General features: G+C 50.1%; 1 pseudogene; it reads right to left on the reverse strand.

Moving 5' to 3' along the window:
• Positions 1-9,179: 9,179 nt before the first annotated feature.
• LOC127215274 (E3 ubiquitin-protein ligase TRIM56-like) lies at positions 9,180-11,394 on the reverse strand (annotated as a pseudogene).
• Between the last annotated feature and the right edge of the window lie 582 nt (positions 11,395-11,976).

Below are 11,976 nucleotides of genomic sequence, written 5' to 3' on the forward strand. Positions count from 1 at the left end.
AGCCACCACAATCTGACTTTCAGCTTCTCAGGTCCTGGTGTGGAACACTCTTCACACCTGTGAACTTATCTGCCTTAGTTTCAACCTGAAATGTCTCCCACAGGCTCATGTTTTGAGGTTTTAATTATTAATTTTCAATTATGTGTATATGTGTGTATGTGTTTGGGTATGTACCCTTGCATGCAGTACCCACAGAAGCCAAAAGATGGCATCAGACTCCCTGGAGCTATAGTTTATGGAAGTTATGTGCAGGTGGGTGCTGGAAACTAAATTCAGGTCCTCTGCAAGAGCAGTACATGCTCTTAGCTGCTGAACCTTTTCTCCAGCTCCAAGCTTGTGTCCTTGGCTTGTGATACTATTCTGAAGGGCTTGGAAGGATCTGGGGGCCTTTTGGGATGGGGCCTTAGTGAAGAATGTCACCCAGGGTGGACTTTGGAGGGTAACACCTGCTCCAGGCCACAAGTCTGCACTCACATACTCCCATTGCCGTGGTAGACTGACACCCTCTGAAACTGTGAGCTGACACGTACCACTCCCTCCCTGTTTCTTTAGGGTTACTGCGTGTTTGTGTGTCTGTGTGGGGTGCATATACACTGTAGGTCAGAAGTCAGCATTGGGTGTTTTTCTCAATTGGTCTTTCACACTCTCGCACACACACACACACACAAAATTGATTTATTTTCTGTCATTTTGTATTTATGTGTGTGGGGGTATGGATGCCATGGTGGACATGTGATAGCCAGAAGACAGCTTGCAGGAGCTGTCCTTTCCTTCTATCACGTGGATCCCAGGTATGAAACTCAGGTCATTAAGTCATTAGGTTTGACGGCAAGCAAGCGCCCTTATCTGCTGGAGCTATCTTGTCACTGTATGTTTGAGAGAGGGCCTCTCATGTAACTCCAATCTCACTGATTCAGCTAGGCTAGCTAACAGTGAACTACAGGGAGCTACCTGTTTCTACTCCCCAGCACTCGGGATCACAGGCATGCATCAGCAAGCCAGGTTTTTTTTTTGTTTTTGTTTTTGTTTTTTTGTTTTTTTGGTGGGTGCTGGGGATCTGAATTCAGTCCCTCCTGTTTGTTTGAACAAGTGCTTTATTCACTGAGCCATCTTTCCAGCCCCATGAGGTAATTTTAATCACAGCCACTGTGTTGGGTAGGTTTTTTTGTTTGTTTTGTTTTTGTCAACTCGACACAAACCAGAGTCATTTAGGAAAAGGGAATGCCAGTTGAGGAACAGCTTCCATCAGACTGGCCAGCCTCTAGGGCATTTTCTTGATTGACAATGATGTAGGAAGATCCAGCCCACTGTGGATGGTACCACCTGTGGGCAGATGAGCCTGAGTTGCACAAAAACAGCAAGCTGAGGGCCTGGAGAGATGGTTCAGTGGCTAAGAACACTGACCACTTTCCCAGAGGACCCAGTTTCAATTCCTAGCACTCACATGGCAGCTTACAAACAGCTGTAACTAGTCCCAGGGGCCCTGGCTTCTGGCCTCTGAGGGCACTGTATACCCAGTGTTGCACAGGCTTACATGCAAGACAAATATCCACATATATAAAATTAAAAAAAGTGTGTTAAAAAAAAGCAAACTGACATTTAAAAAATTTTTTTATGTGTGTGGATAGGACTCCAAAACTACACAGAGAAATCCTGTCTTGAAAAACAAAGAAACAACAACAACAACCAAAAAAAAAAAAAAAAAAAAGCAAACTGAAAAGCCAGGGACAGCGAGTCAGTAAGCAGCTTCCTTCCATGGTCTCCATACCAGGCTCCCGCCTTGGCTTCCCCTGATGAGGGAGGACAAGCTGTAGAGTGCAGTTTCTCCCCTGACTGCTCGTGGTCATGGCGTCTCTCTCACAGGCACAGAGAGCAAACACAAGGCTAGACACACAAAAGTCATTACTACAGAAATGGTTCCAGAGAACTTTATTGAGAAACAGAAGGTATGACCGACATATGCAACTGTAAGGGTTCATAGCACTGGCGCTTACTTGGTCCCATGGCAACAGAGAGAAGTGAACAAGGCTGACCTCCAGGCCTTGTCTCATTCCACTCTCTCCTGGCCCCTAAGATCACCAGCTACAACTTCCTCTGGAGACACGTTGTGTTAACTCCCCAAAGTTACAGCTTCTTCTGGTCCTCTTCCCTAAACTCTCCTCTACTTGGTCACCAAGAGACCTCACCCAGCACGTCACAAGAGGAACTATCTGATGTCCATGACGGGCTCTGCTCCTCCAATCCAGGTGTCTGGAAGTCCCTGCAGATCTAATCCCTTTCTTCCTCCCTGGTACATTTTGATAAATTAAGTCCCAGAGTCAATTGGATGGGCTGATTCCAGTACTATAAATCCAGCCCACGTCTGAACGGCTTCCAGGTGCTCTCTCTGGCAGCTTTACCATTTCATGGGTCCACATCCCTTCTCCAGTCTCCAGTTAGAAGGCTGTTTCCACCTGCAATGTCCCTGCCAAAGAGAGATGGCCAGGCACCCTGACCCTGACACCCTTCAATCAGACTGCCTAGTTCAGATCTCCAGCATCGCCCATTTCCTTAACAACACTTTTTAAAAACTCCCTTTGACCACCTGTACCTCCAGAATGTGCCCCTAGGGACTGAGGAAATAATGTTACTACTTCACAGATAGAACAGGTCCACAGGGAAAGGGCACCATCTTGCCCCAGATCATATTTTCTCTAAACTATACAAAGATGGACCACTCTTGCCATTTTTAAAAACTTTTCCAAAATGACAGTAATTGGTCCTCAATCAGAATAGCAATTCCCAGCTAGTTTTAAGAGCGGCCCTGACCCTTAGCCAACTGGACTGTTGGTCCCTAGTGCTTCTGTGGTCACTTGTGTCCCGATTTGGTGAGTGGCTTGTTTGTATAACTTCTGGAAATGAAAGAAGCATTATCCTTCAGGAGAAGGAGGTTCACAATGTAGCTTTAGCCAGATTTTCTTAGGCATGTTGCTTTTCTAAACATTTATATTTAATTATGTCTATGTGTGTGGCTATGTGTACATAAGCGCAGGTGTCCTCAGAGGCCAGAAGATGGCGCTAGATCTCCTGGAGCTTGAATTAAAGGCTGTTGTGAGCCACCTGATGTGAGTGCTGGGAATTGAACCCAGGTACTCTGTGTGAGCAGCAAGCACTCTTAACCACTGAGCTATCTCTCCAGCCCTTGTTTTGCAGCTCAGGTCTCACCCTGTAGCTCAGGCTGGCATGGTCATCATGCTTCAGCCTTCCCAGCATCAGGGTTACAGGTATATGCCTTAATGCCCAGCTCTTGGGTATGTATGTCACAACACATGCTCACAACTTCTCTCATTCAGTCTTACTGCAATAAAGGAGCTCAGAGTCAAATGAATATAAAACCTACAGACATGCTTTCTGTTGCCTTAAGCCCCTTCCCCAAACATCTGCTTGCCCCAAATCCATATACAACCTGGATTGTTTCAACCAGGAAAGGAATACTTGGTCAATTGTTGCTCTGTGGTTACAGTATTGGCACACAAAGAATGGGGTTGAGTCTGAGTGGGATTCACTAGGATTCTTAGGTCAGTTAAGGTGCAAAATTCTATTTCCAAATTATGCTCAAGGCCACCCCTCCCATCACCCTCCACATTCTGGTGCCTTCCAACCCACACCCCTTTATGAGTTTAGCATTTCCCTTCATCTTCCAAGGTCCCTGAGAAGCCCTTGGGTCTCTGTCTCTTGAGGGCATTTGTGGGGATTCTCTTCAGAATCCCTCCCTCTTTCTGGTGCTGGGTATTGAATCCAGGACCACATGCATACTAGGCAACCCTACCACTGAGTCAGACCCCCAGACCCTCACTGGGGGATTCTAGGCAGGTACCCTACCACTGAGCCACACCCCAGCCCTCACTGGGGGATTCTGGGCAAGCTCTCTATTCCTAAGCTCCAGCCCAAGCCCAAAATTATTTCTAATTTTGAAATATGGTCTCCCCAGTTTACTGAGGCAGGACTTCAATCTGCTATCCTTCTGCCTCAGTGTCCCAACTTGCTGGGACCAAAGCCTGCACTACCAGGCTCAGCTTCTTTCTGAAGGTCTCTCAATGAATTAGCCCCCTGCTCCTGGTTCCCGCGGATCTCTGCAGGGCTGCTGCTAGCCAAACAAAAAAAGGGCACAGGAGCCCCTAGAGTCTTGTTTGTCCCTTACTCTTAAAAAGAAGCGGACAACCCTAACCTCTTGTTTTTGAAGTCTCACTTTAGGAGGCGCAACAGTGCCCCCTCCTGGAGACTTCCCGCCAGCCAAGATTTCTGCACACTTTTAAAGGTTGTGGCATGCTTAGATGTCAGAACAGTCTGATCACCTCTCTATGCGTGAATTCACTTCACAGACGTTTATTGAGCACTTACGATTGGCTATCACGCTACCTGTTGCAGACGCAGGACACACACACACTATCTGGGCCTTCACACAACAACCCGGTTCCCACTTAGTTCCGTAGCCCCTCCCCCACTCCACTTGGTCTGGACCGATCTGGACTTCCCTAATGCTGGGGACTTCACAGCCAACCTATCACCTGTGGAGACCACCTGCTGTCAAAATAACAATCCTCCGGCCTCATCCTCCGTGGAAGCACAGAGTGCACCACCACCACCACCACATCTGGCCCAGTAATTATCCTTAAATATTATTTATAGAAGTATATTTTCTTGAAGTATCCAAGCATATAATACTAACTGAGACAGGAATGTGCAGATGTGAGTACCAGCTCAAAATAACTCAAAAAGTCATAACCTCCGAAATCACTGGCTATTTACAGATTAGCAATCCATTGTCTGCTTTGCAGCTATTTAGACGGTCCCACCTGTTGCTGACATTATGCTATCAGAATGCCCCAATCAATCACTGTGTGAGCATGCGTGAACAGGTCTAGAGGACATCAAGTGTCCACCTATAACCTGGAGCTAGCCTGGCAGCAGCAACCAAGCTCCTGACTCTTAACAACCCCCACCTTTATAGTTCTGGTACATGTGACCACACCTGGCTTTTTATATGGTTGCTGGGGATCCTAACTCAGGTCCTCACGCTTGTAGAGTGAGCATTCTTACTCACTGAGCCATCTCCCAGCCCCTCACTTATTCTCTTCACTCCCACTCATGACTATATCACATACCGTCTCTTCCAAAAGTAGTTCATAGTTGTTATCCACATAAATTCATTCTTCTAACAGACCACAATCTACTCAGCCGCCACGTCACCCCACCATGGGGCAGTTTCCAGTTAATGACAGTCATACATAAGGCAGCTGTAAAGGTCCTTGCAAATATCTTTCTGCTACTGAATTATTTTTCCAGGATGCATTCCCCCAAAGTGGGATAACATCACCCTCCCTCCCCAGAGCTAGAGATGGAAAAAAACATCAAGGAAGCCCTCTCCCACTGAGACACTCACTGGGGAATTCTAGGCAGACCCTCCAACCCTCAGCCCCTGGTGGATTTTAGGCAGGCTGGGATTAACGTAGTTTTACAATCACAGTGCCAGGAATCCACATGTTTCTCCAGAACACATTTTTATCTTTATCTTTGGCACATGCCAGTGGTTTTATTTAGTGGATTCTTTATCACTTTAGCCGTCCTTGCTGGTAGATTCTTCCCCTGGGTGCGTGAACTATATTTTTCTTTGTCCAAACTGCTCGCTCTCTCTCTCTCTCTCTCTCTCTCTCTCTCTCTCTCTCTCTCTCAACAGGGGTACACTAGTGATTCAGCTTCCCCTTATCAAATCAAAATTCCATGTGTCTTGTAATCGCATTGACTTCTATGTCTTCCTTTATGCTTTGCTGTATATATATATATATACTTATACTAATTTTAGATTTGTTTGTTTGTTTTTAGAGCCAAGGTCTCAGGTAGCCTAGGCTGGCAATCTGGATTTGCTATGTAGCCAAGGATAACCTCAAGCTTCGGACTTCCCTGCCTCCACCTAGCTGCTAGGATTACAGGTACGCACCGTACCTGTTTTTATTCAGTGCAGGGGAATCAAACCAGGGCTTCGAGTGTGCTAGACAAGCACTCCACCAACTGAGACTACACCCCACCTGCTTTTTGTTTTTGAGGGTCTCTGGAGCCCAGGCTGGCCTCCAGCTCACAATTCTGCTTCTACTTCCTGAGTCCTGAGAGCACAGCCTTGCACCACCACGGCCAGCACTTACAATTTATCATGGAAACTGATTATCTGGGCATCGGGATTTCCTGCACCGGTTTCTACAAACAGGGAACGTGTCCCCCAGAAATAGACATCCTCTTTTAGCCCCTAAAATTCCATCTGGGCTTGTCCCAAAGCCCCCTGGGTCCCACAAGCACTCTTCAGTGCCATTCTCCACAGCTCCCAGTCAAACACGTGCCCCACAATCACCTCTTTCATTTCTGTTCCAAAGCTGCCACCACACATCAAAAGGACAACAGTGGCTGCTGCTTGCCTCCAACTGAATCCGTCTCTAGATTTTGACACCCCCTCCCATCCTAGACCCCAACCCCATGGTCACTTTCCAAATTCCGCTTGGCACTACAATCCCATCTTGGCCTTTAGGCTTTGGGCAAACATTTCTGAAAAGTAATTTTGCCAAGAAAGCTAAGGAAAAGCAATAAATAAGTAAGACCCTAGGGAACATATAGAAAACACAAGAAAGGTATCGGGCTACAGAGATTCCAAATCCTACTTAAACGTCACTTCTGATGGGCTAAACCATGTTTAGTTTTGTTTTTTGGCCTCTAACATTATATATTAAAGACATCCATTATTTTGTGTATAAAATTCCACTCTTTGCATCCAAGCATCAGTACTGATTCCCCACTGAGCCCCATAAAGGCCTTAAAGAAATACGGTGTTTCATCTTATTGGAGAGTAAGGAAACATGGCTGAGTTTTTATGGATCTTGAAATATGGGGACACTGTTCCTCCCTTAATCTCTGCCTCCCAGGCCCCAGCTCACCTGGGCAGGTACAGAGATGGTGGGAAGGATGAGTCAGTGGCTCTGGGGATCATCTGGGCCTCTGCTTAAAAGGTGAGGTGAGGTGAGGCGCTGGGACAGATCTGAGGGTGGTGCCAGTCCTCCAGCTTCACATGGTAAGGTGGTTGGCCAGCGCTGTTAGGCAAGCTGGAATTCACCATCTTTCTTGGTGTTGGTGCCCTTGACCTGGCAGTTGATGGCAGGGAAAGGGCTGGGGTATGTGTATGTGTATCTTATAAGTAGTCCTGTCCTTGCCAGGCACCTACTAGATATCATTCATGCTCTCATTGTAGCCATGCCCAAAGGGCCCATTCATAGTCCCATTGAGATCGCCACCCTTCACAGCCTACAAGGGGAGTCACAGGGAGCACTCCAGACCCCCCTTACCATCATCCAGGTGATGTTACTGCCAGCACACCATCCACAATGTCCGGCATCTTGGACTCCAAGGCCTGAAACTTGCTAAAGTCCTGGGTCTTTGGAGTCCCTGCATTTCCCGAAGGCCCAGGACAATGACCAGGAAGGATCTGATGCTCCCTTACCATCTTCAGACACTTACTGTCTCCCAGAGACACTGGACATCTTTTTGAAGGGATGGAAAATGCAGGCATGGACCTCTGCCAGCCTGGCCACCCACTGGGTCACTGGGCGTTCTGAGGGTGGCGTTTCAGGGCAGACCAGTAGCTTTAAAAGGATTCTGTTCTCCTGCCTCGAAGACTTCCGGTTGCCAGACCAGAACCAGTTGATAAAGACTTGGACCACCTTGGGGGTGTCAATGGGCTTCAGCAACCCCCGCGCCATCAGCTGCTGTGTCTCAATCCAGTGAGTCTTAGCACAACACTTGCCATTGTCTCTGAGGGTCTGAAAACTCAGGAGATGTCTGGCTTGTTGTGGGTATTGAAGGGGAGGACGATGTGGTCCATGCACTTGGTGGAGCACTCAAGGATGATCACAAACAAGGTCACAACCCTGAAGATGCACCCCTCCTCCCTGGACAGGATGGATCCCTCTCAGCCACCATCTGGGAGGGTTGCCCTCTTATGGTGAGCGCCCTCGCTGACCCACCTGAGCGTGTGGCCACAGATGGAACATCTGTGGGACAGGCTGGTGCTTGAGAGTTAGGAGAGAGTCCAACTTTCTTACACACGGTCTCTGTACGTAGCCCAGGCTTCGGCTCAAAGGTGTGATCCTCCTGCCTCAGCTTCTCAAGTGCTGGGATATAGGTGTGTTGTGATGCCACATCTGGATTTAATCTCACATCTGTGGCCTCTGTGCCTGCACTCCCAGACCTCTGACATCTTGGAACCCACTCCATACTTCATTGAGAGAGTCTCTACTCCCCGGTGGTTAACAGTCATGGCAACATTATCACCATTCTGAGATCTCTAGCATCTTCTGACCCCATGTGCCCCTGTGAGAATGGCCAGTTTTCACCCCATTTCCACAATGCCCATCGTGTCTTGACATATACTGGGACTCTTTACTTGGAGAATGACACAAGTCATCTCCCTAGGACTCTCTTTCATCTGCTCTACAAACACCCCCACCCCACCCCCCATCCCAGGGAGGAGGGTATGCCTAGAAATTGAACTCAGGACTTCCTGCAGGCTGGACAAGTCCTCTAACACTGAGCTGTACCTGAGCCTTTCACTGGGGAATTCTAGGCAGGTGTTCTACCACTGAGCCACACCCCAGCCCCTCACTGGGGAATTCTAGGCAGCTCTACCCCTGAGCCACACCCCAGCCCCTTACTGGGGGATTCTAGACAGATCCTATACCACTGAGCCATACCCCCACTTCTTATTGGTGGATTCTAGGTAGATGCTCTACTATTGAGCCACCCCCTCCCCCAAGACCCTTATTTCTGAGTTCTAGCCAGGTGCTCTACAGGAGTCATGACCCCATCCCAGGAATGGTTTTGAAGAATGCAAATCAAGAATCACATATAAATCTCAAGACACATAAACTATACAGCAGTAGCCACAGCTGTAAGAATCAGTCAAAAGGAAGCAGTTTGGCTGACTTCCGGCACCTGCCTCGTGTGCCTGATTGTGGTCACACCACTACTGCTCTTGGTTTCTCCTGTCCCTATACATCACAAAAGGAGCATGCATTTGCCAGCTGGGAAAATACCCTTGGTCCTGTAATCTCATGGGTGCCCTCCTCCCTTCCCACCTGTCCCCCATCCCAGCCCTGAGCCCTTTAACTATCAGGAAACCTGACCCTAAACACATGGATAGTCCCGTTACTGAGGGATACCACTAGGTATTTGCCATCTACCATGGTGGTTACCCGGGGCTTTTCCAGGCCATGATATGCTGTTAGGAAGTCACCAAGAAGGGACCCCTTGGGATCCAGGATCACTACCTTGTTCACCTCTCGAAGGGTCAGAAATATGTAGCCTTTCTTATCCACAGATACAGAACCTGGCTGGCAGCCGTGTAAACCAGGGCCCTTGTACTCCCAGATCACCTGGCCTAGCCCATCACAGAAAACCACGCTATTTTGCTGCCAATCTGACCCTACAAAATTGCCCTGGGGGCTGGTGGTCAGGAACACCAAGGCCAGCTGGCCCCGGCTAGCCTTGCCTCCAGGGATAAACCGGGTAGCCAGACTGCCTTCCTTCTTGTACACCTCCACGTGGCCTGCCACACTGACAGCTACCCGGTCTCCACACGGCATCGCGGCTACAGCGTGGCTGGACTGGGTGAGGCTCAGCGATCTTCGCCATTGAACTTCCCCCTCGGGATTAACGAGATAGAGCCTGGCATTGGCGGAGAAAGCCACTGCATTCTGCAAGGCAGCCACACTGCATGGGGAACAGCCTTCAGGAACCGGCACTGTGCCCTTGTAGTCGCCATTGAGGGAGAAACGTTTCAAGACCCTGTTCTGCTCATCCGCCACCAAGATCTCCTGGGGGCCGTAGGGACAGAGCCCGGTGATGCGAGGGGAACGTTTGTCTCCAGGCATCCTCGTGGGGAAACTCCAGGAAAAAACAGGCCGAGGGAGGAGGGTTGCACCTTCTAGGTTTGGCCTCAGGATGGGGCTGGGCTCCCGGGAAACGGGCTTGCCCCTCCCTTTGCATTTCTTTTCTTGTTAGCTCTGTTACCCCTTTCGATTTGGACTTCGCCGTCTTCTTGGGGGTTCTGGGCTTTGCCTTCTTTGGGAGTTAGGGCTCCATCATTACATAGGAACTGGGCTCCACCCTGCTTCCCTACCTTGGTTCTGTCCTCACCTTGGCTTTGAGCTTCATCTCCTCCGTGGGTACCAGCCCAGCCTTTCTCATTGTCCTTCTGGGATTGTTTTGGTTCTTCAAAGGGAGGCGAAGCAGGTGGCAGTTCTTGTCCTGGAGCCCAGGGTGGAGCTGCAGCTTGGGCAGCACACAGCGGGTAGGCCCTGGTGTCCAGGGAGAGTCTTGAAGCTGGCGAGGCGCTGTGTGATTGCTCCCTCCAGAGAAAGGATCTCAGCCTCCAGACCTGCTGAGCACTCTACGGGCGAAGGCAGCAGCCGCCTTGGCCACTTGCTCCTGGCTCTCTATCTTGGTCAGCCTGTCCCTGGTGGCCTCCTCAGCAGTCTCTACTAGGGCCCGGGTTGTCCCAACACTTCCTGCTTCTGGGCCAGCAGAGACTTGAGGATACGTTCAGCGGCCTCCTCCACCTGCGTCCCCACACTGGCTGCCTGCTCTCGCAGCTGGGCTAAGGCTTCCTTTTCCGCCACCCGGGTGGCCTCTAGCTCCACCAGATTGCTATCCACACCTGCCAATAACTCCTCGAGGCCCGGCTTCCGGGGATCGCACTGCTTCCGCCAGGGGCAAGCAGGGGGGATCGAGATGAGGTCCCAGACGGCAGTCCTTACAGAGTAGCTGTGAACACGGTTGGCACAGGAAGCAGAGGGCTTCCCTGGGTGCTGGGGACACTGGGATGCCTGGCGCTCGCGAGCCTCTTCATCATACCACCCGGCTCTGTAACCCACCAAATCAACTACACGGTGCTTATGGGTCTGGCGGGAGCAGCGATGCCCATCGGCACAGGCCTGGCATAAGTCATCTGCACAGTCCAGGCACCTGGCTGTGGCGGGCCCCCAGAGCTCTTGCCCTCCCACCAGAGGGCACAGCGCACAGGTTGGCTTCCCCGAATGCATGTCTCCAGGAGCCCTGGCCTTGACAAGGTCCAAGAGACCATTGACAAAGAAGTTGGTCTTGAAGGCAGCCACACCCTCCGGCGGTACAGGCACAGTCTCCCGACACTCGGGCAGCGGACCTGGCCACCGATAACCAGTTGAGCCAGACAGTCCTGGCAATAGGTATGTAGGCATGGCAGCGTCTTGGGCATGTGTAACTGCTCCAGGCAGATTTTACAGGCTAGGAAATGCTGCTCAGAGCCTCGAGCAGAGTAGGGGAGGAGATGTTGGAGACCATACTATAAGGAAAGGGTCAGAGGTCAGAGGTTAGAGGCAACCTGGCCACGCCCTGTCTTGGTTCCCCCTTCAGCCTGGCTCCTCCCTTACTCTTTGCTGGTGTCCCCACACACCTGGATGGCTGGGAAATTCTGGCTTCTGGGAGGCACTGGATACTAGGGGAAGGTGGCTTTTCTTCCACGTCGTCCTCTTTACAGACACCAAAATGTAAACATGCAAAAGCCGTTGGTAGTGCTGAGCCTGTGAGAAAAAACGAGACCAGGAAGCCCCCAGGCCTCAGCAGGCCTCAGAGCCGGAGTAATCGAATTAATTAACATATCAGGTCATGGGCCAAAGGCAGGGTAGCCAAAGCCTTTCTGGTCTCCCGTAGCCCAGACTGGCCCCAAACTTGCTATGTAACCGGATGACCTTGAACTCTGAACTTCCTGCTTCCGTGGGATTACAGGTGGGTGAAGTTTATGTAGCACCAGGATGGAATTTAGGGCTTCTTGTATTTTCGGCAAGCGCTCCCTACCAAGTAAGCTGCACCCTCAGGTGCCGGCCTGGAGCCCATGCTCTCCTGCCTCAGCCTCCTGAGTGCTGA

Source organism: Phodopus roborovskii, unplaced genomic scaffold, assembly GCF_943737965.1.
Source record: "Phodopus roborovskii unplaced genomic scaffold, PHOROB, whole genome shotgun sequence".
NCBI lineage: Eukaryota > Metazoa > Chordata > Mammalia > Rodentia > Cricetidae > Phodopus > Phodopus roborovskii.